The sequence below is a fragment of the Marmota monax genome, unplaced genomic scaffold (genome assembly GCF_021218885.2).
Source record: "Marmota monax isolate L192 unplaced genomic scaffold, Marmota_monax_Labrador192_F-V1.1 WCK01_AAM20220418_F8-fsc00010, whole genome shotgun sequence".
NCBI lineage: Eukaryota > Metazoa > Chordata > Mammalia > Rodentia > Sciuridae > Marmota > Marmota monax.
Window position 1 is genome coordinate 20579369 of NW_026692321.1, and position 26974 is coordinate 20606342.

The window sequence follows — 26974 nt, forward strand, 5'->3', positions numbered from 1 at the left end:
CACATACAAACAAAGATGTTGTGTCCGCCAAGAACTGAAAAATAAATATTAAAAAATTCTCTCTCTCTCTCTCTCTCTTTAAAAAAAAAAAAAAGAATTTGCAGCCATCTTTCTGCTTCTGCTGAGGACTGAAAATGTCTGTCTTGCTTACTGGGTATCCCCTGACCTAACACAGGGCCTGGTAAGAAATAGCTGCTCCGTAAATATGTGTTGAGGGAGCAACTGCTCCCAGAGCAAGTGAAAATCTGCAAGGGAAGTAGCACATATCTACATCAAGGTCAATGCAGAAACAGTTTTTTGTTGTTGTTGTTGTTTATTTTTATCCTCCCAGGTTATAGGTAATCAGGGGGAGGCAATAGAGCCCAGATTTCAAGTTGAAATCAAATCAACCAGTATGATACAGACCTTGTATTCCATAGTCTGAATCTTCTTCAGATTAGAGAAAGGATTGAAATGACCACAGCCACTCACCTTGCTCGGGATCTCATTTCCAGATTGTGGGTCTACCTAGGTGCAAACCAAGCTAACACCTTCAACACGAGATGGTAGCTTATTCCCTCTACCCATAACTAGGCCTTGAGCAAGTCATTTAAACTGTCTCAATGATAGCCTTAGACTATTTCCTCATCTGTGAATGGAAGGCATTTGACCAGAAAGAATACCTTTTCTGGTATTCTGAGATTCAATTATTCTGAGAATATGGATCATGTTGGGCCCACCATGGAAACATGCAATGGCTCATCTGTTTCTAACGAGAACTGGAGTGGGCCTAGAAGAAATGCCACGTCCACACCCTCTGCTTTCTGTTTCCATGGAGTCTGACTCTCCTGGAACTCTGTGTCTGTGGAGGAAGCTGGAGCATATTTCCTGTAGGCAGTTGCTTCTGTTTCCTCAGCCCTCTGGGGAAGAGGAGCATGACAAAGCTGAAAACTCTCTGGATGGGAAAATGAGGAGACCTGGGTGTTGGCCCCAAACCAGGATGTGAGGCTTGGCCGTGCACCGTTTGCTCATCTGCCGTGGACAGAATACCTGCCCACCAACGGCTAAGGCTCCTGCAAAAAGAAAAGACCCCTTTAAAGCATCAAGAGTTAAAACAGGTGTGTAGTACTGTTAGGGAATGAATGGTGGGATGCAAGAGAATGAGTGAGGCAAATGGTCCATATTTTGGAAATTTAAAGGACTCTTAAAGGTTTGTACATTCTGTAGAATTAAGTTTAAAGCAAGACTTTGTAAGTGTCTCTGGGAAAAGGTGATGTGGTGTAAATGTCAAGCCATTAAACCAGAGGATCACAGTTCCAATTCAGCGTGAGCATCTCATTTCATCTGAGTGTCTATTTTTTTCTTCTATAAAATGGGTATAATCTTCTTGCCCTGCCTGTTTTCCAGAGTTGTCACAGGTCAACCTTGATTGATCAAACTTGATCAAATGATCAAAAAGAGTCATGTTTCCAGTAGACACACTGAACATAACTTTCCTATGTTCATATATGGATATACCACCAGTGAAACTCCACATCATGTACAATCACAGGAATGGATCCTAATTAGAATATATTATACTTCATGGATGTATGACATGTCAAAATATACTCTACTGTCATAAAAAAAAGTCATGTCTGTAAAACTATGGCCTACTGTCAAGGTTCACAAAACTGGGTATCTTAGTCTGTTTTCTGTTGCTATAACAGAATATCTGAGACTGGGTAATTTATAAAGGAAAGAAGTTAATTTTGTTTATGGTTCTGGAGGCTGGGAAGTCCAAGAGCATGGCATCAGCATCTGCCCGGCTTCCTGGTGGTGAAAGGCAGGGAAATGGCTGCATGCAGAAGAGACAGAACAAGGGGAGCCTTGCTCTATAACAACCTGCTCTCACTGTAACTAAGCTGTCCTATTGAGAAAGGCACTAATCTCTCTTAATAACCTGATGTCTTTTGAAGGATCCACCTCCCAACACTGCCACAATGACATTCAAATTTCATCATGAGTTTCAGAGGGAACCAACCATATTCAAACCATGGCACAGGCATCGGTGCTACTGATGAGTTGGGCTATTTGTAGGGGCTCTAGCGATTAATCCTGCCGAGTCAGGGAAGCACAGTCCAGCTTGCAACGCCAGCTCTCAGAGTACGCGGAATAGACAGAAACGTGCATGAGCTGACTCGTGTGCGTCTTCAGGCTTCACCTGTCCCCATAACTTGCCCCTCCTCCCTAAACTAGAATCCCTCCTCTGGAGTTCTATTCAGGGTGGGACAGCTCAGAGCAAAGGAGTGTCTAGGCAGGGGGCAAGTAGAGGCCACAATCCAATCCAATCTCCACCGACCAAGGCCTGTGCCTGCCCAGAGGGAGGGGCTTGGAAGGGGGGGCAGGAGCTACCATATGGGCCAGCACATCCCTTCACCTGGAGGTCAGAAAACAAGTTATCAGCGTTTAGATGAACAAATGCTACCTGGAATGGGAGGGTACTATCTCCCAGTTGTAAATACAATCTGACCCTGGAGAGAAGAAATGCCAACAGGTGGATTGTGTGTGTGTGTGTGTGTGTGTGTGTGTGAGAGAGAGAGAGAGAGAGAGAGAGAGAGAGAGTCAGCTTTGCGTTGCTGTGACCAAAATACCTGCCAAAACAACTTAGAGGAGGAAAAGTTTATTTTGGCTCACAGTCTCAGAGGTTTCAGTCCACAGTTGGTGAACTGGGCCTGAACAGCATCACGGCAGAAGAGTGTAGCAGAGGAAAGAGGCTCAATTCATGGTGGCTGGAAAGCAGAGAGAAAGAGGAAAGGGGGCTAGAGAGCCCTTCTACGGCACATCCCAGTGACCTTGCTCCAACAGCTCCTAGTAGTCCATTCAGCTATCAATGGATTCATCCACTGACGAGATTAGAGCTGTCAGGATCCAGTCATTGCCTAAAAGCCCCACCTCTGAACCTTGCTCCACCGGGGACCATGCTTTTATTTATTTATTTATAATATTTTTTAGTTGTCAATGGACCTTTATTTTATTTATTTGTATGTGGTGCTGAGAATCGAACCCAGTACCTCACGCATGCTAGGCAAGCGTGCTACACCAGCCCCCGACCATGCTTTTAACACGAGACTTTGAGGGGCATTCCAGACCCAAACCATTCCAGTGTGTGTGGATGTGTGTGGAGGAGAGACAGAAACAGACCCAGAAAGAGCGTGTGTGCATGTGAGAATGCATTCTCAGTGCACACCCTCAGTACATGCGTACACACACACCCATTCTCACTTGTGTGAGCCTTAGTCCTTGAGGGCACAGCAGGGGAGGGAAGTGGGGTGAGACCCACCAGGAAGCCCAGTGTCAGCCTTGGGAACTGGGAGAACAGCTGGACAAGAGGCTAGAACAGCGAGGTAATTATCTGGGATTGAGGGAAGAGGCATGAATGGCAGTTTGACCAACACAAACTCACCTGACCTCATAATCTTGCCTAAGGTCAACCTTCCAGCTTAGACAATAGGGAAATAACAACAGCATGTGACACTGCCCGAAGAGCCACTGGGCTCTGTCTCTTGACCTCCAAGACAGGCCTTCAGCCGTGGCCCAGAGCACTTGCCAGACTTTCCCACCACTCCTCTTTTTGGCACTGTGGTCAGAACCCTGAGCTCTACTGGGTGACTTCAGTTAAACATGAACAAACAGTCCCGGCCATTTCAAGGTCACTTGTGGAATTGTGTCTAGGAGGACCTGGGTGACTCCCACACTTCTCCTTTTGCTGCAAATGAGATGGCTTATTGTTTGAGGCTTGAGAATCCTCCGGGGAGTTCTGGGAACTGGATGCTGGACAAGGCAATAAATAGAGATGGCAGAACGTGCCCTTCTGCCCTTCTGCCCTTCGTGGGAAGGGAAGGAGCTCTGCCTTCAGGGAGGGCAGCACAATAGCCCACGAGTGCAGCTTCCTATAAACCTTGCCTCGCAGGCTCCAGCACCGAGGGTGCGGTCCCCTTACAGCAAGAGGGCAGAGCCTGCGGCCCAGCAGCTCCCCAGCTCCTAGACAAGCTGCAGGGCACAGACAGGGGCTCTCCTCCCAGTGGTAGGAAGGCTCCAAACTAGCCCTTCCCTGGAGCCTCCATTCCTTCACCTCTGGAGCCTGAGGAACTGATCCAAGTGAGAAGGAAAAGGGAGAAGACACCTATAGATAAAGCACACACTCTCCCTGGACTGAAATGCTCCTGGCTCCCAACCTTGTGGGTCTGGATGAAAGCCCAGGAATGAACCCTGCAAAGTGTTTTTTAAATAGTTCCTTCGATTTGCATGTAAAATTGATCCAAAGGTTAAAGAGACACCTCTTTCCAAGAATGAATGCAATGATATAGCACAACGGATCCTTCCAGGCCTTGTTGACAGCTCATTCACATTTCTCATCCCATCGCTGTGCTTTTTGGTATGTCTGAACCTTTATGGGACAATGGGAAAAAGAAACAAGAAGAGAAGCACTCAGCCATGCTCTTGAAGTCACCTCAGTGGGCAATTCTCTGTCTTGTTGTCAGGGTTCCTCTTAGGGCTCTCAGATCACTGTGACATGCTCCCCCCCCAACATTTGTGGGGCCCAGTACAAGACTACAAATGTAGCCCCACATATGAAGTTCTAATATTTTAAAATTATAGATCAAGCTAACAACTTAAATAAAATATGTCCTACCATCCGTTCTTGACAAATATATATTCACAATGGCCTAGAAAACCAGATTGTAATTTAGAGTTCTCACCCTGTTTGGAATTCTGCTACACAGAGAGTGCCAGCTCCCGAATGCTCAGTCTTGGGCTCATAGACCTGTCTTCCCATCCAACTTAAAATTGAAGTAAGGATGAAGGTCCATCCCATGATTCCTAAGCGTTCAGATGGAGGCGGGCTGGCAGGCATGTGGGAATCAGGTTTCTCAATATCTTTTCCATTCCCGTAAGATTCTCCAGAGCTTCACAGTCCCCATTCTGCTTCTGAAGACCCTGCTCTTCAGTCCCCTTGATTCATGTGCTACTTCTCCTTGGTTCACTGGCCCTCCTAGGACCTGAATTTATTGTTTGACCTTGGGCAAGTTTCTGAATTTTCCAGGTCTTCATGTGCTCAACCATTTCCTCAAGTGAGCCTTCTGCAGAGATGACATCTGGCACCAAATAAGCAGTCAGTAATCAGCAAGAATTAGCATTGTTTTCCTGTCAAATGGAAGAGCAGAGAAAAAAAGAGAATGGCTACTCTGGAGCCAGATACCACCCTCTGCCCGACCCCCAGCCAGACACACCACTTCAGACCTGCCTCCACCTTCCTTTCTTCCTCAGTAGTCTTCCTTGCAGGACAACATGCTGCTCTTTCCCTGAGGACTTGGGACCTTGGCATGCTACACCAGGCACAGGACAGCTTGTAGTCACACAGCGTGGACCAGCCAGCCAGATTGCACCCCAGGGCCTCGTCAAATATTGATGCCATATATAAAGTCTTCCGAACACAATATGTGCTTCTCAAACAAGATCCTGCCCTTCCGTGACCCAAAGGAGGGTGAAGGTCTTTTGCATCCCTGAAGCACCTGCACACCTGGCCAATTTTGTTGCAAGTCAGGGGCAAACGTCACATGTGCCATCTCTTTCAAGGTAGGATGCAGAGTCCAGTTGCCTGAGTTTGGAGTTTTCCTAACCACCCTGTCCTGGTTCCTCCAGGAAGGGAAGAAAGGAAAGGTCCGGGGTAGACCTGCTACGTGGACTGAAGGGCAGGCATGCCCACCCACCGAATCCCACAGGATCCCTGCCAATAGGGAGCTGGCTACTGTTTACAGAAAAGGAAGCAAGGTGGGGAGATTGCAAGCAAGTGAAATTGAGCTCTAATTTCTGCATGAAAACCTGTGTACTTCTGCTGCCACCACTCAGGACATGAAGGATGTGGAAGGTTCCCATAACCCCAGGAGGTCTGTGCCCAGAACTATGCCTGGGGTCAGATATGCATAGCTATGCCAGTCTCCTCAAAAATTTCATCATGGATTAAGGAATAATTAAGGAGTAACTCCTTATGATTTGTCCCAGAGTGGAACCACATTAAGACTGGGAGTTCTCTGGCCCCTGCCAAGCAATCCCTGACCACTGCTCTTCTCCCACCCCTCAGAGGCCACCTTGTTTCTTCTTTTGCCCTGTCTCCTCTTTCCTCTGAGGCCACAGATTCAGAAAGGTCTGGCTGTGTGGGTAGGGGAGAAGGTACTGGGGAATGAAATACTGGGAGAAAACAAAACAAAATTTGATTCATACAAAAAATATTTTCCAGCCACATATGTATCATGTAATTATCTGCACATATCCACCCATAACCGAGAGAGTGAAAGTAGTTGATCTTCACAGAATAAATGTACTTGAGGGAAGTCTTACAGCAAGTAAACACTGACCAGCAGAGAGGAGAGGAAAGATGAATTTTTCTACCAAGCAAGCCAAGGGATTTCCATATCCTTCATAGGGCCAAAGAAGTTGAGAGGAGATAGTGAGATGTCTCCTTCGTGTTCTGATTCAATGTGGGCCACTAGGTTCATTCATTCTTGAGAACTTAGTACGTACCTAGTACTGGGGATTCAGCTGAGAGCAACACAGATGCTAAAGGCATACAGTAGGTCTAGGACTGCAGGAGCCAAGAGGACAGAGGATGTAGAAAACGGACAAGTGCCTGCCTCCCCATGCCCATTCCTCCTGGACCAGCTCAGGCCTTCGGGAGAAGCCAGCCCCTCCCTTGGTCTGACACTGCAGCTCAATGACACCATCCACAGCCTCATCTCCTGGTCAAGAGATTGCTTGACAGAGCCAGGAAAACTTGTGGACTTTTGACTTTGCTCAACTCTCTGACTGTCCCTCATAGAAAGAGGTGCAGCTGAGTGGGCCTGACCCTGAGCAGGGACTCTGGGCACCAACCTGTCATGGGGACTTGCAATTCCTTCAGCCCAACGACAGCCAAAAAACCCAACTCAGGATCACAGAACAAGAGGTGGGTTTTGCCAGGTGCCTCAGGGGAAGAGTTCCTTGCTCTTTGGAAGCAGTCTGCAAAATCCTTCTCTCTCCTGAGTGAAGTGAGATGCGTAAATGAAGGAGAGAGGGGCAGAGGCCATTTCCCCCTCTGAGGGGAAGGAAGCCCTGAAGCATCCTACAGAAGGCAGAGCAGAGGCAGGTTTTGTAGAAAAAGATATTATTTGTGTCAAGTCTTCCTGAGAGATCAACCAGATCAAGGAGTAAAACAGGGTCCTCAACTCTAGCATTAGATGGAGCAGGATGATCACCACACTGAGGACCTGGGAAGACACTGTTCCATGGTAAGGGAAATCAAATGGCTCCTTGCAAATGGAGTCCAAGGACCAGGATGGCCTTGGTCACTAAAGGAGGTCACATCGTGAAACAGCTCAGAGCTGTAGCAGCGGTGGCCTGGCCTGGAGTGCTGGTTCTGCCACTGAGCTGTATAATCATAGCAAGTGACTTCAACCTCCAAGAGCCTGTTTCCTAATCTAAAAATAAAGACAAATACACCAACCGCAAAAGGTAGTTGTAAGTCTCCAGCGAGGGAAAGCACTTGCCTGGATCCTGGCATGTGGTCAGCCTCCATGAGCATCAGCTGTGGCTGGGCCAAGTGCTCAAGGCCCAGACATTCAGGTGGATGCCATAGCCAAGTGTCCCCAAGGGCTGGCAGCTCCCAGGGGGAGGGGCAGATGTGAGGTCACATGTGGCGCTCTTGGCAGAGTGCCTGCTCACGTTGAGCCCTCAGTGCGCAGCAGCTGCGAGGAGCAGTATCAGTGTTTTAAGTCTCCCCTTCCTGGAGACTCTTTTCCCCTTCTATGGACCCCTCCACCGTAGACATAGGCCAGGCAGAGGAGGCGGAGCACTCGCCATCATCTCAGCCCCAGCCCCAGGGACCTGTGTCTCCTTGTATCAGCACAGCCCTGGACCTTAGGCTTGGCCCTGGAGTCTAGTTTGAAACCTGCTTCCCAGCACAACTCTCACATTCTTTCTGGGTAGAAGGGCTAAGAGGAGGTGAAGGGAGGGAATGCCAGACTTCATTAACTTTTTACAAACTTCTACCAAAAAAAAAAAAAAAACCCCACAGAAGAACAATTCCTCCTCAATGCTTGGGAAACACTGGCACCAAAGGAAAACTTTCATTTGGTTTTTATTCTGCTTTCCTCTTGGGAGACCCTGTAGTGCTAGTTAACCAGGGTGAGGATCTGTCCGAGCACCTGGGGACAGGAGTGAAGAATTCTGGGGGCAAGAGAGAGTTTGTTTTGTTGGGTTTGAAGTTGGCAAAACTCTCACCTTCCTACTATGTGCAAAACATAGTGTGGGGTTTACAACATTGGAACAGATTCAATTCTTGACTTTGAGGTAGGCCCTAAGAGTAAATAGATAGTGGGGAACACAAAGCATCAAGTAATCTGAAAGGAGGGTGCACCCCTAGACCACCAAGCACTCGTAATTAGCCTTAGTTTTGAAGGAGAGGCCGAACTGATAAGGGAAAAACCAGGTGCGGCTATGTGATCCCCTCTTCCCTCCCCCAGAGGCTTGGCCTTGGTTAAGGTCAAACAGGAGAGAGGATCCCCGCTTATCTGGGACACATCCGCTGCCTGCCTGCTGCAGACTGACCAACGTAACCCTGCCCGCCTTATCAGGAGTCCTGTCTGGCATAGTGAGGGTCAGCCCAGCAAGAAGGCCAAGAAAGAGGTTCAAAAGCCCCATCAGGAAAATGAACTGCTCAGGTCATTGATAGACTATAGCAACAGGCTTTTAGGTCACCCTGGTCACTAGGACTCTATTTCCATCCATGCTAGATAGGACTTGCACTCTGACTCTGAAAGCCAGCGCCTTCACCTGAAACACCTCGCCCTGGCCTCACTGCCCAAATCCTGCCCACTCTTTCAGGTCAGCCTCAAATACCCTTGCCCTCATGGAGGCTTCCCTGGTCTACCCATATATAGACAGTGATGTTAAAAGTGATGGGCAGCCAGGCATGGTGTCACCTGCCTGTAATCCCAGCAGGTTGGGAGGCTGAGACAGGAAGATCACGAGTTCAAAGCCAGCGTCAGCAATGGTGAGGCACTGAGCAACTCAGTGAAACCCTGTCTCTAAATCAAATACAAAATAGGGCTGGGGATGTGGCTTAGTGGTTGAGTGCCCTGAGTTTAATCACTGATACCAAAAAAAAAAAGGTGATGGGGGAACAGAGCAAGATAGGTGACATTCACAACACCGAAGACTTTGGTGTTGTCATCACCAATTTATTGTGTGTGTGTGTGTGTGTGTTTTGCTGGGGATTGATTCTAAGGCCTTGTGCATGCAAGGCAAGCACCCTGCCAACTGAGCTATGTCCCCAGCCCTGGTGTTATCATCTCTATAGGATAAATTTGAATAAGAAAAAGAAAAACTGAAGTCTAGGGGTTAATTCAAAGGAAAGGGACAAAACCATACTATAGCAAGAGCTGGGTTAAGCTCTGTATCAGCAACATAGTCCTTTCTTACAGGCTCAGTTTTCCCATCTGTAAATTGGTAGTAAGACCTGGGCTCCCTTCTAGCTCTGTGGCATATGAAGCTTTTATAATGTGAGGAGATGGTTATCCAAATTAACCCTTGGCATAGGATCAGCTAAACCTGACTGCAACCCATAGTCCTTCCTGAGCCTTTTGGTCCCAGCTGCCAGCTCCTGTGCCCATGTTGCCTGCACCATGCATGGGTGACTTTGTCATACACCATGAGGTTTGGAAGATTATGTCCCCCGCTAAGCCCACAGCCCCAGGAAGACTGAGGGTGGTATTGTCTTATGCTTCTCTGAGTTTTTCTCACAGCATCATGTTCTGTGAACAAACACAACAGAACTTCACTAAAGACATTCCGGATTTTAAATAACCTGCCAGGTGTGTAAGTCTGAGTTCCCCTGCCTGTGCAGGCCTGTCGTTGATGTCATGGGGGAACCAGGACATAGTCCCACAACAGGGCTTGGAACTGCATGGGCTTTGAGCTCTTGCCATAGCCATAGATCCCTTCTCTGGATTTTATGCCCCCAAAGGTCACTTCATGCCTGAGCGATGCTTAATCTCATCTGTAAAATAAGACTAGGATCTATGTGTTTTATTTTAAATTGATAAAATTCCATTTGATTGGTAATTTTTTAAATTGTAATCTTAATACAAGTCAACTAATGGGAAAAATGGAAATATTTAGGGAGGGGAATAACATTTCACCTAAGAGTTCAAAGCTTATATTCAAGGATGTTTATGTTAATGTGTCTTGAGTTTTATGAAATAATATATCAAAAAAAGAAGAAGAAATAGAACAATATATCAATATGAAGTCATAAATTCTTCAAGGCACAGAGCTAGGTTCAAGCTCTGACTGCAGAGTTGCATGACTTTGGACGAGCCATTGAACCTCAAGTCTCTTCCATCTTTGCATGCATGACACCCTTTAAACATTTCCTTGTCCAATCGACATGCCCACACCCTCCCTCCCTACTCCCAGCTTATTTCTTAATCTTTACTCCTGGCCTCAAAAGCCCTGATGCCCTCTCAGGTCAGAATTGCTTCTCTTTCCTTTGGGCCATCATTTGGGAATGATCTCTATCACTGTGCCACTGGCCTCATCCCAATTATGCATCTATCTTCCCCTCTCTACCAGAGGCCAGGCAATCTTCTCTGTAAAGGTCCAAAAAATAAATGCCTTAGAATTTACGGATCATATGACTCCTGTTGCAACTACCCAGTCCCCTGGTTACAACAGGAAAACAGTCATAGACAATATGTAAACGAATGGACACTGGGCCAGAATTGACCCTCAGACAGCAGTTTGCCCATGCCTGCTCAAGACTGCTAGCTCCCTGAAGTGCTGACCAGACCTTATTCATCTATGTACCCTCATACTCCTAGCCCTGAGGCCAAGCACAGAGTTTAACTTCCAGAAGCCTCAAAAAATAAATTAACAGCAATAATAATAATAATGCCCTTTAATGAAGCCTTATGGAGGACAAAACTCCTGGAGTTCTAAGGTGGGTATTTATCATTCCATTTTATGGGAAAGGAAAATGAGAGATTAAATAATTTGCCCAAGGGCTGGGGTTGTGGCTCAGTGGTAGAGCACTCGCCTAGCATGTTTGAGTCCCTAGGTTCGATCCTCAGCATCACATAGAAAATAAATAAATAAAATAAAGGTATTGTGTTCAACTACAAGTAAAAAATAATTTTAAAACATTTTAAAATAATTTGCCCAAGTCCACATAACTGGTAAATGAAGAGCAGGGCTCACACCCAGCTCTGTGCAAAACACAGTGGCCCTGCTACGCTGCGCGTACTTGCAAGGTTTCATTGGATTGAATATGAGAGATGAGTTTGAGCTGGGTGTCCTCCAGTTCTCCCAGCAAAGTCAGGAAAAGGATCTTGGGGTCCTGGCCAAGCTTCCGGTGCAGTCAGGGGCTGCCTGGCTGGGGCTGGGACAAGCACAGTCTGATGGGCTCATTTGTCTCCTCACTTGCCCAGAGTCAGGCCCTGGCACACCCGCTCGGCAGAGGCTTGGGAGACCTGTCCGAGCGTGAACAAAAACCCACAGGAGGCTGGCAGCTTGTGCCCTGAGAGCCCATTCTATCTCTCAGGAGCTGTGAGAAAAACTCAGGGAAGCATTAGACATTAGTTTTCCTGGGGCTGTGGGCTTAGCTGGGGACATAATCCTTGGAACCAAAGTCACCCTTGTATGGTGCAGAATGATGAGAGCTGTGAGTGACCTCCAGGCTACTGGGGTGGGGCCACCATCTCAGACTGGCAAAGAGCCAAATGAATTTATGGCAGAGGTGGGGTGAGGGAAGGGAATGAGGTCAAGGGCAGAACTGAATTTAGTTACCCAACTTCCTATTCCCCAACCCCGACTCAGATCAGAGGAGGATCCCAGGCTTTAAAGGGATGAACCAACCAGCTTTAGGGAACAGAGCTGTGCATAAAAACATTGCCTTCCAAGGAAACCATCCCCCACACACATTCTGGGCCTGGAGAACCACAGGAAGGCCCCAGGTTTAGAAACATGTAACGGAAGACGAGGTTCACACGTACACAGCAGAATTTACTGGTCACACAGCTAGGAGCCACAAAAGCATTGTGGCTCAAGCAACTGAGATGGTGTCTTTGGATAAATCTCCTGAAGCTGTGGGAGATCAGGAGGTCAGGAGACCAGTTAGGAGGCTGTTGCCATAGGTATAGCCGTTCAGAAGACCATTCAGAAACAAGGTGAGAGGCTTGGGAATGGAGACAAATTCCACTTAACCTTTGCCAATACTATCTGCAAACTCTACCTGTCCCTTCTACTTATTTATTTATTTACGTATCATTTATTTTATTTGGGGAGTACCTGGGGTTGAACCCAGGGCAACTTTACCACTGAGCTACATTTCCAGTCCTTTTTATTTTTAAGTCAGGGTCTTGCTAAGTTGCTTAGGGCCTCGCTAAATAGCTGAGGCTGGTTTGAACTTGCAATCTTCCAGCCTCATCCTCCTGAGGCAGTCTTAGTCGCTGTAATCTCAGTCTCTGGGTTCCCGGAAACTCTCTCAGCTCTCCAGGGGGCTCCGTGCAAACTCTCAGGGAACCCCATGAAAACTCAACGGGAGCTCAACAGGAAACTCCGTGAGAACTCAAAAGTAGCGGGTGCCCGAGGCAGCAGGAGCCGCCCTATTGCTGGACAGCAGGGTCCATATACAACTGAATGCACAGCCTGCCCCAATCCAGCATCATCCAGTCAGAGCAATTACACACAGTTTAACTTAATCATCATCATCTTAATGGCTCGCTGGAGTCACCTCTCAACCACTCCTTCTGGCAATGCCAGGTGCCATCCCTACTAGGCTGTGGCTCTCAACAGGTTCGATCCTCAGCACCTCATAAAAACAAATAAACAAAATAAAGGTATTTAAAAAAAAAAAGAAAAAGAAAGAACGAAATAGCCCCCTCATGGAGAATCCTCTAGTGACAGTCTCCCATAAACAGGCCTGTGCAGTGTGGGGCCACAGTGCACCTACAGAAGGAGGTACGGGGGAGTGGGGGAGCTCCGAGGAGGGCATGGGCAAGAAAGGCCTCCCCAGGAAGCTGAATCACGAACAGGTCATAGTTTGGAGAGCAGAAGTTCAGACACAGGCAGCAGTCTGCAGGAAGACATGGAGGCAAGCAAAGAATTATAATCTGATGGGGCAGGGTGTGAAGGCAGGGAGAAGGACAGGCGACTTCAGATAAACAGACAGGGCTAGTTGCTACAGGGTAATTGAGGATATTTCTCCTGGGAACTATCAAAAAGGTTTAAAGCAAGAAAAGAAGTGTCTTAGACTGTTCAGGCTGCCATAGCAAAATGCCATAAACTGAGCAGGGAAGCCCAAGATGGAGGCACTGAAAGATTTGGTGTCTGGTAAGAGGAAAGGGTGAGCAAGCCCCCCCTGGGCCTCTTTCTTGAGGACACTAATCCTTTCCATGAAGGCTTCACCTTCCTCACCTAATCCCTTCCCAGAGGCCCCTCCTCCCAATACCATCACCTTGAGGGTTAGGATTTTTTTTTTCATACATTTGAATCAAATGGGGTATAATTTCTCATTTTTCTGATTGTACAGGTTGCAGAATCACATTGGTTATACAGTCACGTATATACATTCAGCAATAATTTTTACTTATAAAATCTGGGGAGCAAACAACATTGAGGCCGTAGCAGGAAGCTCATCAGAATTGAGCTTTAGCAAGTTGACTCTGGCTAGGGGACAGAGGAGGAGTAGGGCTGAGACCTGAGGGTGGAACACAGGGTGGCCACAGAAAGCTGGTGTCCCCACAAAAGAAAGTGAAATCAGTGTCCCTGGGAGGGACTCCCAGGACCTGATGACGTTTGAGATTTGATTATTTGCAAAAGAAGGAGGAGGAGAGAAAGGGGGGGGGGAGAAGAAGAGGAGAGAGAAGGAGAGATGAGGAAAGAAAGAAAGGAAACAAACCTGCTAGGAGAAAGTTAAGCTTTTTCTCCAATAAATCAGTTGTCAGGGGCTCTTGTTGCTAAGCTACGGGGAATGTGGAACAGCCCGAGCTCCAGCTCCCTAAAAGGAGCTTTGGGGGAGGCGAGTGTAATCAGTGAAGTTGTTCCCTCCCCCAGGCCCAGAGCTGGGAGCCTCGCCCTGGGTGGGGTGGGGGTAGAAGGCTGCTCCACCTGTAGGAAGGACCCAGGGTGCAAACCACAGGGTGCCTGCAGCAGGGAGAGGCTTGGGGCTGTAGCTGTGGCAGCTGGGATGGAGCACCAAAGCTCCAGGCAGCCCTCACATTGCCAGATGCACAGGCGAGCTTACGCAGAGCCCCATGCACCCTGCTGCAGACCAGTTAGTGCAGCACCCCTCTGCTAGCAAGTTCCAGTCCCTCTTTTAATGTATATTTAAGCAGTGGGTTTTCCCTGGATTTCAAGAAATTCTCCTGTGATGAGCCAAATAAGTGCCTGACCTTATTCAAATAAATAACAAAATGAATTCCATTTTTTTCTACTCATTCAGATTTGCTCTGTGTAACCGAAATGATTTTTTTCTTTCATTATCAAAAACTTGATCACCACTACCTGTAGCTTCTTCAGTAAATTCAGGTACCGGGAATAAGGAGAGTTGCATGACAACAAGAAGCCCAGGAGTGGGAGCTTAACTGACTTTCCAATGTCTTAAGGGCATGGTTTTGCCCCTGGAATTGAAACTGCATGGCTTTCTGCTCCTGGTGCATGTCGGGCCTGGGACTGTGTGTGACCAGGAGCCTCCAGGTGCACATTCCTTCAATTCCATTTCCTTAAAAGAGGCCTAGCACGTGCAAACTCTGTGTGTTTTGTAGAATAGTTGCTTGGAAACAGACTGATCTTAAAGGTCACCCACAGGCAACCTCCTACCTTCTCCTCTGACATACAGACATCCCGACAGTCTCTGCCAGGTCCCACTGGGCCCATGGCTCCTGCAGGCAAAAGTGTGGGTAGCTGAAGGCAGTGCATGCCTCCTCCCAGGGTCAGACTTAAAGAAGGAAGGAAGGAGTTAGGAAGACCAGAAATAGGATGAAATCTAAAATTTTAGATTTTGCAATTAAAAATGTCCAAAGTAAAAATAATAATAATTGACAGAAAAAGTAAACTGATCAGAAGGGCTGCCACTGAAAAATAGCAATAAGTAAATCAGGGCCTGAGGCAGAGAAGAAAATGCTAGGGGAAGATGGTGGGAAAGATCCAGAAGGAGAAACCAATGTCCACATGCCCTGCTGACTTCCCACACTGAGCTAAGACCGTGAGAGGAACAGGCCTGGCATAAGGCCAGATCATCCCCAGACCTTGCAGGTTTCCTCCCCGCTAATCAGAGTCCTGTCCCAGGCCTTCATCTGCACCTCTGCTCCTGAATGTAAGTTTCCCACTATCTGTTGGGGCTTTGTGTAATTAAATTAAACTTACCTGCGTCAGTTTCCTCATCTGTAAAATGAGGGTAATCTCTAGGAGATTTATTGTAAAGATTAAATAATATGGGAAGTGCTCAGAACAGTACTTGGGAATTACTCAAAAAGGTTAACTATGTTGAGTCTTATTATTATCATCATCCAGCCATTATGTTATGCTCCAAGTACAACATGATAGAGAAAATGAAGCTCAAGGTCAAATACTTGTATAAAGACACATGATAATTGTGCTTTAGTGCCAAGATTCAAACTCAGATCTGTAGGACCCATAGCTCAGGGTCCGACACTGAGTCAGGTTCATTTCTCTTGGTTTGTTGACCCGTGTGGGAAGCAGTGGAGGTCGCAGAGGAGAGTACAAGCCAGGAAAGAGGAACGCCTGTGTTCCACATCTTCCTTGCTGAGACCTGGGACAAGTCAGCCCTGCTCTGAACCTCAACTTCCCCATGAAGAATGGATCACATACCCACCTCAAGACAATAAACTATGACAGTGTAAACACAACCCAGCACACATTCTATGCCCTGGTGTAGACAGCCTAAGTGTTAGATGGTTCTAAGTCTCCTTCCCAGCTCATGTGGAGCTTTGATGGCTCTCCTCTGGCTCCCTGTCTGCTTCTCCTGCCCTGGGGAATCATTTCTGAGCTACCTGTCTTCCCTTTGCTCATCCTTTGTACTTGTTTTCTTTCCCTGGAAGTTTCCCTCCCTCCCTGTGGCTCCAGACATAGATCTAGGCAATTCATACCTAGACCTATGCCTGTACTTGGGCCTTTAACTGGAGAATTAAAATCCTGTGTTATCATAAGGATCGACCTCAAGCAAAATGTTAGATTGGGTAGAGCCAATCTGTTGTTTTAGATGGTGTCCTGCATTAATTAACATTTCATTCTCAATTCTCATGCCCCTATCCTGCTACAACCTCCCCACTCCCAGTCCATGGAACCCAAGCCCCTTGGGTTTTCTTTTCTTTTCTCTCTCTCTCTCTCTCTCTCTCTCTCTCTTTCTTTCTTTTTTTTCTTTTTTAAACTTTTTCTACCAGGGATTTAACCCAAGGATGCTAACTTGTGAGCCACATCCCCAGCCCTTTTTATATTTTATTTAGAGCCAGGGTCTTGCTAAGTTGCTTAGGGCCTTGCTAAATTGCTGAGGCTGGCTTTGAACTTGAGATCCTCCTGTCTCAGGCTCCTGAGCTACTGGGATTACAGGTATGCAACACCATGCCCGGTACCCCTTGGGTTTTTTTCTCCCTCTAAATGGATCCAATCATTGAACAGAATCTGAAATTCCTTCCCACTAAAATGAAAGTGACAGAGAATCACTAATAGTTCCCAAGAGCATGGCTCTTTAAAGGGTCCAAAACTTCTGCCCAAGCACCAAAGCCACCCTGCCCAATTTCATGTTGGTTCATCTCTAAAGCGAGGCTGCTTGCTCCTGAGAGCCAGGTCTTCCCTGGAGAAGTCCTGCCAGGTGCCCATTGGGACCCTCCTGGGCATTAGCCAGGTCCTGACCATGTATGTGCCTCGACAGCCTCCTGGCCTTGTGGGAAGTATCACAGTCACCCTTGTCACACCTATGACAGACATCTTTTATCTTTCTATCTCAAAGAGCTTTGGAAATGTTAATTAATGCACGACACCATCTAAAACAACAGATTGGCTAGCAATGACTGCATTTCCTTTCCTACTCATCAATCTCCTTAAGAAAGAAATTCAAGGTTTCTAAAGCCTATACTTGCTGTACTTGTTCCAACACAGAGGTGGTATGGCCCAGCGTTCAGACCACAGCTTTGCCAATATTCCTGGCTGATTTCTAAAACACCATTTTGTTGGTTTGTGCCATTTGTTTTAGTCGCCTATGTCAGCATTTGGGTTCAAGTCCCAGCTCCCAATCCCAACTGCAAGACCTTGGGTAGGTCTGGTGACCTTCCACCTTGATTTATTCATCTATAAAATGAGATAATAGGCTGTCACAGTGGTACACGCCTATAATTCCAACAACTTAGGAGGCTTAGGCAGAAGGATCACAAGTTCAAGGTCAGTCTCTGCAACTTAGGGAGACTCTCAGTAACTTAGCAAGATCCAGTCTCAAAATAAAAACTAAAAAATAAAGGACTGGGAATGGAATTCAGTGATAAAGCACCCCTGGGTTTACTTTCCAGTATCAAAAATAAACAAAATAAACTTAAAAGATAAATAAATATTGGTTTCTAGCTCTGCAGATCGTTGTGAGCCTTAAATGAGATAATATCTGCCAAGCATCTACCTCAGTGCCTTATACTGAGAGATACTCATTAAGTGAGTTCCCTTCTGTCCCTCCCCACTGTCCCACCCCTTTGCTACATGGCATCATTGAAAAACAACAGAAAGACCCTCTTAGGTCTGGCCAGCACAGCCTATTCTAAAACGAAATGTACTTGCTAACTAAAAATCACAAACCTACATCCTTATGTATAAAATTTCAAGTTTTCTTTTTTACCTTCCCTACTCTTTGCCAGGAAAGAAGGGGAAAAAAGGAATAAAAATGAAAGATGAACTAGAGAGAAAGTTGTAAAGAGCTGTCCAGGGTGACCATTGTGTCAGACACATCAAAATCAACAGAGTGCTTTGAGCAGAGATTGTTTACAGTCTGTGGCTGCTATTATTCACCTGACTGAGGCTGCAGTGGATAAGAAAGAACCAGCAAAGTGTTCCTCCTTTGGAAGCTGCGTGACAATTGAGCTGTCTGTTGGTGTGGTTGGCATTCAGCTCCAGACCCTAATATCAGAAATCTCACCCAGCTCCTTGTGGCTTGCTTAAACCTGCTCTTGGTGACCCATGTCCTAGAGCCAGGCAAGTGGGGCAGGTCAGTAACTGGGAATCACTCACACCCCTTTGGATTTGTTGCCAGAATCAAGAGAGCAAGCAGAAGTCAAAGCCACTGAACCAAACAGGAGGCAAACAAGGCCAGATATTAGGAGGTCAGGTCAGAAAAATAGAATGGCAAATTGTGGATGAGGTCCATGCCAGGGTGCTGGCTGAATGGAGCAGTCGGTGCCAGCTGATCCAGAAGTGCCAGGCTGGGCCAGGCATACAGCAGGAACCAACTGCCAACCCTGGAAAGGGAGGGCAGCTGATGGAAGAGGAGCAGGGACCAGGAAATAGCCAAAGCTGAAAACAAGAACAAGAACAGGTTAAGGTCAAAGCACATCTGCAATCCCAAGGTCAAATCCCAGCATGAGTGATGGCAAGAACAGAGCTACAGAGACAGGCAGAGACTCATCTGGCTCCTCCAAACTGGAAATGCTGTGTGCTCAGGACCTCAAGCCGGTCTGGTAGGCACATGGTCAGTGTTTCCATGACTATAAGTTGTCCTTGCTACTGTTGAAGTTGGCAGAAGCCAATGAGTAAACAAGGAGAACGAAATGGAGTCAGACTCTGTCATGTATCTCAGCGCATGCCCTGACCTGTCCCTAACTGCTGGTGCCCAACACTTTTCGTCTGACATACCTCAGACCTGCCCTCTTTCCTTGGAGCCTAAGTTGCCTATGGCTGCTGTAACAAATTAGCACAAACTTGGTGGCTTAAAACAACAGAAACTTATTTTGTTAGAGTCCTAGAGGCCAGAGTTCAAAATCTGTATCTCAGGGCCAAAATCAAGGTATCAGCAGGGGCCCGCTCCCTTTGGGGCTCTTTAAGGGAGAATCCTTGCCTCTCTAGGTGGCTCTGTGTTGTTTGGCTTGTGGCTGCCTCTGCCTTCCCAGGGCTGTTTTTCCTCGTTCTTCTCCATATCTCTCTCCTCTGAGCATCTCTGATAACAATGTTTATCATTGGATTTAGAGCCCACCTGAATAACCAAGAACGATGATCTCATCTCCAGATCCTTAACTTGATTTCATGTGCAGGGACCCTCTTGCCAAACAACGTCACATTGACAACTTCCAGGATCTGGGCATCTCTTTTGGGGGCTCTCATTCAACTGACTATACCTCCTCTGTCAAAAGCCCTGTGCTTTCTTCCCTCAGGTCCCAATGAGATGTGAAATGTTCTAAGCAAAAATGTTAATGATTTAATATCACCTCTCTTTTGAGCAGAGAATTCCAGGAGAATGAGGGCATTGGTTAAAAGAATGTCCCTCTAGGGGCTGGAATTTTAGGCTCCTCCAGGTCCCTAAAGAAGACAGCTTTGGTAAGAAGCTTTTTGTCAGCAGCCCTCCCATAAACTCACTGCTGGCAAGGGATGTGTCCCTGTCACCCACTCACCAGAAGTCATGGGAGAGTTGGAAATGTTCCTTGACCATTCCATCTCTTCCTGGCTTTGTAAACAACTTCCACTTCTTTCTATGCTTAATTTTTTCCCATTGAAACTACTTAATGGCAGCTGCGCTTTGTGCTAAGCCATTGACAAGCATCTCATTTTTCCTTGTAACATTCCCTATGAAGTGGGGATTGTTGCTACCACACTTTGCAGACAGAAAAATTGAAGTTTAGAAGTCAAATAGCAGAGCCAACACCTGAACCAGGTTCTCTCTTGCCCCAAACCCCACCTTTTAAGTACCCTACAGCTTCTGCGAATCTTTGACTGGCGCTGGCCTGGGAACTGGACTGTTAGAAGTCTGATGGGCATTGTCAGGGGAGTGTGCCAAGAGCCTGGAAGCTGTGGAGGGAGGGCTGCTCATCTGCTTCCAGAAAGTCAAGGATGATGGAGTTTGAGGATTGACTTGGGGTCAGCATGTGCCTGTCTATTTATTAATGCCACCATATTGAGAGACTCCATTTTCTTCAGGAGTGAGCTAAGACTGGTTAAATTCTAGAGGGGCAGATGTACAAAAGGATGGAGTGGAATCCCTCCAGGTGTTTCCTGTGAGCATTGGGGGTCGGGGGAGGGGAAGGAGCTGGGGAGGAGGGGTTGCGGGGGGGGGGGCAGGGGGGGGAAACAATTGAGAAAACCAATCTAGTTCCCCCAGTGAGGCGGGAGGTCTTTGACATCAGGCAGCACGATTGTCCCACCCCCAGCAAGAAGAGCATTTGTTCCAATGACCATCTGTCAGGCTCAATGCCTTACCTGGCAGGAAGGCAGGAAACTAACAGTTATTTGAGCAGGTAAATTTTCAGACTATTTCCCTTGCCTTGTAACCCTCCAAATAACGCGGGAGATCACACACACATAGAAACAGACACACAGAGGACAAGGCCATGTGAAGCAAAGGTTGTAGTGATGCAGCCACAAGCCAAGAAGTGCCAACAGCCCTCAAAAGCCAGAAAAAAAGCAAGAAACAGGTCCCCCTTTGGTGACTCTGAGGGAGCACGGTCCTGTGGCACCTTGCTTTTGACACCCTGAGACTGATTTTACCCCCAGAACTATGAGAGAAAAGGTTTCCACTGTTTTAAGTCACCAAGTTTGTGATAATTTGTTAAAGCAGCCACAGCAAACTAATCCAGGTCCCAGAGGAGCTGAATTTTCTCTCTTGGTTTCTGTCAACCTCACTAATTTTAAATTGTCTTATCTACCTTTCTTCTGTTTCTTAGCCCCTTTCTCTAAGAACCTGGACCAATAACCGTGATTTATTGAGCATCTACTCCATGCCAGGCACCAAGCCAGGGGCTCCATCTGAGCTACATCACTAATCCATACAATAACCCCATGAGATGGGTGTTGAGGTTGAAATAGTTTAATTTGCCCATCATCTTACACTAGAAAATGCTGGAGTTGGAATCTAAGAATACATCTGTCTACCTCCACAGTCTGTGGCCATAATCTTGGTGCCTCCCTGCCCAAATGGGGTCCTTCTTTGGTTGATCAACCATCAGTGCTTATGGGTCTCTCCCCAAAAGCCTACTGGCCTCTGAGGCAATATCAAGTGCTTATTATGTGCAAGGCCGTGGGCTTAGGACATTACACACTTATTTTATTTTTATATCAAAGAGACTCCATGAGGCATAAGCTATTATTATACCTTTTTAGACTAGGAAACAACCACTGGTAGTAAAACCAGCACAAGGCCCTGGTCTCCTGGGGTCCTGGACCAGTGTCACTTACTCTCATCTGTCAGCTTTCCATTTGCATGGGCCCTCTGGGCTCTAATTTAACTTGGACTCCATTCAGGCTTCTGAAAGGACTCTGTGTTGTCCAAAGTTTGGAGGACTTCCATCGACTTAATGTGTGGAGCTTGCTTGTTCGTTTCCAGAGAGTTCAAAACACCCACAGTGCCGTATAAATATTCCACTGCCCAAACATTCGCAAGCACCCTACCCACATTTTCAAAAGCCTCTCCATCTAATCCCACCTGCATCCTTCTCCTCCCCCTCATCAGAAACCATTACACTGCGATGTTAATATGCTAAAAAAAAAAAATTTGCAAAATGTAAATTGTTATAACACATTATGTTGATGATAATATAAAAATTGAGAAGAAAAATGTTAAGGGTTTCACCAAAATATGTATTCTAAGTCTTTTTTAAAAAAATGCATCTTAATGGAAGTGGGTGGAGGGAAGAGAGCCAGGGAAGAGAGAATGAGAGGAAAAGCAAGATTCTCTATATTTATAAACCCCCGAATACCTAAATTGATTTATTTAGAACCAGTGGTAATTTGCAAGCTTTCATATGAAACAGTGAGAAACTTAATTGAAACAGCAATGCATACGGCCTGGCTAACAGAAAGCAACATGGCTTTGAAAGTGAATTAGGATTCCCTGAATTTCCTGGATCATCCTGGCTCTGTTTAGGCTTCTGGAAGAAAGAAGAATCCACTGAAAGAGAAAAAGAATTCTTCATGGTTGTCAACAGATGTAGAATAATAAAAGGGAATAGGACCAGAAAGCCTGGATCTCAGTCTGCTCTTGTATTCATATGCTGTGTGATCTCAGGCCAGATGCTTTCCTTCTCTGGGTTTCAGTTTTTTTCGATCTGCTGATAATTTCAATGGTACCATCAAATTCCACTAGGATAGTTTTAACTAAAATAGTTTCACAGTCGTGTTTTTCGTTTTGCATTTGTTTTTCTTCTCACTGTCACTTAATGAAGCGAGGAGGTGTGATTGCTGCCGAACTCACACAATTTATCCAGAGGGCAAAGTGACACAGTCATTGGGTTTTAAAAACCTTCTGACAAAAGCTGTGTCTCACACTGGAATTCCAGGCTCAATGGAACTGCTCTCCGTTGCTGGCTGGGGCAGCCTTGCCTGGAGGAGGTTCATGCCGACCTCTGTCTGAATCTCTTTCATTACGCCACTCCCAGAAAGCCAGCACCGTCATTAAACCTGCAGAGTAAACATCACCCTCTGCAAAAGCCCAGTTAGCAGCTGCCTGGAATGAAAGTTGTCACCACCCACCACTCCTCCAGTGCCTGCTGCAAACCATGAAAGCAAACACCGGACCCCAAGGCTCTGGCCTTTCACCAAAACCACTGGGTCTGTGGGCAGGATCAGAAATGTGTTTCCTGACTACAGTTTGTCTGGGGAGAGAAACAGACCCAGAAAACAAAGAGACAGGTTTGGAGGGGCACAGGTAAGAACAGGGCCCCATGGCTATTGTTACAGAAGAGCTACAGGAGGTATTAACAGGTCTGGAAAATTTTACTCAGAAGTCCAAAATTTAGACCTCTACCAATAAGCATTTCCTGCCCCAAATGTTCCTCGTAGGTCCATCAAGTTTGCACCATGTCATTTTGTTCTCTTTCATTAATAAGCATCTTCATGGCTGTGTTAAAGCTACACCTTGTGTGTCTTGAATTCTCACTTAGCTGCAGATTCTTCAAAGCAGAATCACTTCCAGTTATTTAGTTTCCAAGCCCAGAAAGATGTGTGGTGCAGAACTGAGCAAGACAGTTCTCTGCCTTCGCCAGAGGTCAACCGCAGCTCTTCATGGGTCCCCAAAGCCCCTCTTGCACCAGTTCATCCCTGCCCATTGCTGTGACCCAACAGCATTGCTTCCTTCTCCAGGTCTGAAAAGATTCAGCAGGGAGTTGAGGAAAGAGTTATAAGGTTCCTTTAACAGCTGGGACTAGTTGATAATTCATTTTTTTAAAATTTCCAAATAATGATAATAATGATGGCTAGCATTTATTGAGCACTTAATTTGTGCAGGCACTGCTAAGTGCTTTATCTGGTGCACAGTCCTCATGACGCCCATATGAGATAGCTATACTTATCCCCATTTCACAGATGAAAACATTGAGATTCAAAGCTCATAACTAAGAAATGGTAGATTCAGATCAGGGCGGGCTGACTTGAATACTGTGTTTTGCTGGGTAGGATAGATGGCTTCCCAAACTAGTTTGTAAATTCCTTGAGAGCAGATCCTGTCTCTTCTGTTCTTTCACAGAGCTTGGAGTCATCCTGAGCCATAGTAGACTCTTGGCATCTACCACTTAACTGTCTGATGAAAGATCCAGGCCCAGGGCAGTCAAACAAAAAGTGTGACAGGCAGTTGGAGACAGATCTTGGCAAGGAGAACTAGGAGAGCTGTTACTGGGCAGGCCAATTTGGGGGGGATGAAGCATAGGCACAGAGGCTCCCTCTAGGCAATTTGTAGAAGCTTCCAGAAAGCCCTGGGCAAGAAGATGTCCTTTTCTCCTCTGAGGTAAACTCTCCAAGGAATAAAAGGCACAGGGTGGCTGCGGGACCATACTGAATTCCATGTCCTTATCATTTGATAGCCACTAAGGAGCCAATATTGCTCTTTTCAACAAACTGCTCATCTCTGTCCTGGCTAACTTCCATTCAGAAAATTGTGCAGTGCCCAAATATTCTTACAGTTCAATTGGTCTGTGGAAGTTTCTTTCCTCCTCCTGCACTACAGATGGGAAGGATGTAGCCCCGCTTTCCTAGTGGTTTATGTTTCAGTGTTTTATTTGTAAATTGATTATTTGGAACTGAGAACACATTTCCCAGGGTGAAGCATGTTATTTATAGGGTTGAGATCTCAAGTTAGGTCCTCAGGGTCTCATTTCAGACAGTGTTAGTAGTACTGAGTTCAGTGGTACATGTCACCTACAGATAATCCTGATCACACAGGAAATGAATTCCCAATTTGTGCTCAGCAGGCCAGCGCAGATGCTCCCCAACTCCAGAAGTAAAGTACCTGACAGCTTCCTGAGTTGAAGAGAACAGGACTTGAGGGTAGGAGATCATGCTGGCCTTATCACAGAAGCCATGCACTCTGAAAGCAAGTGTTTACCAGCACCCCTGATATCTGCCAGCTCCGGATGGTATGCAAGAGGGTATAAGTCACACTCCTGACCTCCTGGGGCATCTTGAAAGTTTGAAAAATTTATTTTATTTTTTTTAAAGAGAGAGATTGAGAGAGAGAGAGAGAGAGAATTTTTAATATTTATTTTTTTAGTTATCGGCAGACACAACATCTTTGTATGTGGTGCTGAGGATCAAACCCGGGCCGCACGCATGCCAGGCAAGCGCACTACTGCTTGAGCCACATCCCCAGCCCGCATCTTGAAAGTTTGAAGGGCTATCCATGCTATTCAGGTTAAATATCTGAAGCAAAGAGTCCAATGCTTATCTAGACCCAGTTCCATCTCAGATTTCCTCCCTATACCTTCTCAAAGAATTCCTTATTAATAAAAATAATAATAAAAAAATTAAAAGACAGCTATTATCTTTAAAGGCTTTGTGTGTTAATTTACTAAATTCTCATGACCATTCTATTTATAAATTTAACCTCACTTAAGATATGAGGAAGCTGAAGTTTAGCATGATTGATTAAATACTTGCCTTAGATCATGTAGCTAGTACAAGGAACTCAAAACCTAGTCTGTATGAAACCCCACATTCGAGACTATTAACTGCTGTGACATACTTGTTACCACAGGGAAAAATCTAAAAGTGAGACTACAAAGCAATACACTATGTTAAAATTGTTTATCTTTACCTAAGTAACAATCCTTAAAAAGATCCATCTAATTGTATTTTGCATTATCAGGCAGTGCAATTATAACTGAGTCCTGCCATACTATTTAATGGCTCCCCTTTGTGTCTGTTTGTGATTGATTTGAGCCAAGCAGTCAAATACCATCATGGCATACTGAAAGATTGAGGTTTATGCTGCAGATTAAATGGAGACAAGACCTGGGAGACTTGATTCCACATAAAGTCATGCAACACATACAGCATACTGAGCTCCCAAGGCCTTCCCTGTAGTGACCACCCTCCCCCTGGGAGCAGACACACTGCAAAATCCATGCTTCTGTATCCAGAATTGCACACCGTGACCACTCGTCATTTTGGGAACTAGCTGCCTAGTTGTTCAACTGCCTTAGTCCCAGTGAGAGTTGTTAAGAAATAAAAAGTTGGTTGTTTTTCTTTCCCCAAGTCTCCCCTTTAGCTATTCCCTTTTATTGATGATGCAATGAATAATTCTAAATATCCCCTGGAATCTTCTCATTTTCCTACTTAAAGGAAGAAACAACATAGGAACCTACTTCAATTGATCCTCCCCTATGAGAAGCACATCAAACATGTTTGTGGAAAAGAAGACTCACAAAGTTTAAGTGTGGTACACCACGAGAAAAAGCTGGAGAGAAGGAATCACAGAGAAAGCAGCACAAACAGAAACCACAAAATGAAATATAGAAATAAATAAATAAATATAGAAATGAAATCCAAAGGTGAGTAATCATAATAAAGTAAGTGGATTTAACTCACCTATTAAAGATAAGGAAATATTAAATTTAAAAATCTTATAAATCCAAATATATACATTTTATGAAAGACTTGCCAAACTATAGGAGCCAAAAATGACAGAAAGTAGAAATATAAGAAGAAGGAAAAACAGAGCTGGAAAATATCCCCTCAAAAAATCAGTGTAGCTATTACGATCATCAGACAAGTAAGTTTAAAATAAAAAGCATTATTAGGAACAAAGAGAGTCGCTGTGTTTTGATAGACATTTTAATTCATCAGAGAGATACAGGAACTCTAAACTTACATGTACTTAATAATATATATCTTCAAAGTATGTGATCTAAAATTTAATAAAACTTTAATTACATTTTGAACTGAGAACACGCATGACAATGAGGATAAATAATTGAAGAAGGAAAGAGGGAACCAACATTTGTGGAGGGCTTACTATTTTCAAGACTCTGCCAAACACTGGGAAAACAAGGGTGTGGAGATATTGTTTCTGCCCTTCACAAATTTCCATATGAAAATAATTAATGTATAATGTGACACAGGCTATGCAGGGGATATACAAGTTAGAGTGTTGGAAGACAAGTGAAGTTATAATCAGGACAGTGGAAGGTAAAGGAAAACGCACTCAGGAGAAGCATTTTGAATGAGTGGAAGCCCACCAGATATACAAGGGCAAAAGGGAGGACAAGGAGAAGGGCCTTCCAGAGGGGACATCATATATCAAAAGCCAGAGGTGAGAGAACAGCATGTACAGAGATCTAAAGCATCAACTACATCGAGAAAGAAAACTCAAAACATGTCGCTGTAAAAATTTCACATCTAGGGAGCCTTAGTCTCTGGGCACTTACCTGTACCAAAACTGGATGAGGTCCCTCTTTAGTTTCAAACAAGAGCCACTAGAAAAATAATGCTAATCATATGGAGCATAGGA

The 26974-nt window shown here is 45.6% G+C and overlaps 1 long non-coding RNA gene across 1 annotated transcript; it reads right to left on the bottom strand.

Moving 5' to 3' along the window:
- Positions 1-351: 351 nt before the first annotated feature.
- LOC131424078 (uncharacterized) lies at positions 352-26974 on the bottom strand. The gene is made up of 3 exons (XR_009226561.1): positions 26892-26974; positions 4722-5166; positions 352-1052 (listed from the first exon to the last, which is right to left on the bottom strand). It is a non-coding gene; the product is annotated as an uncharacterized LOC131424078 (long non-coding RNA).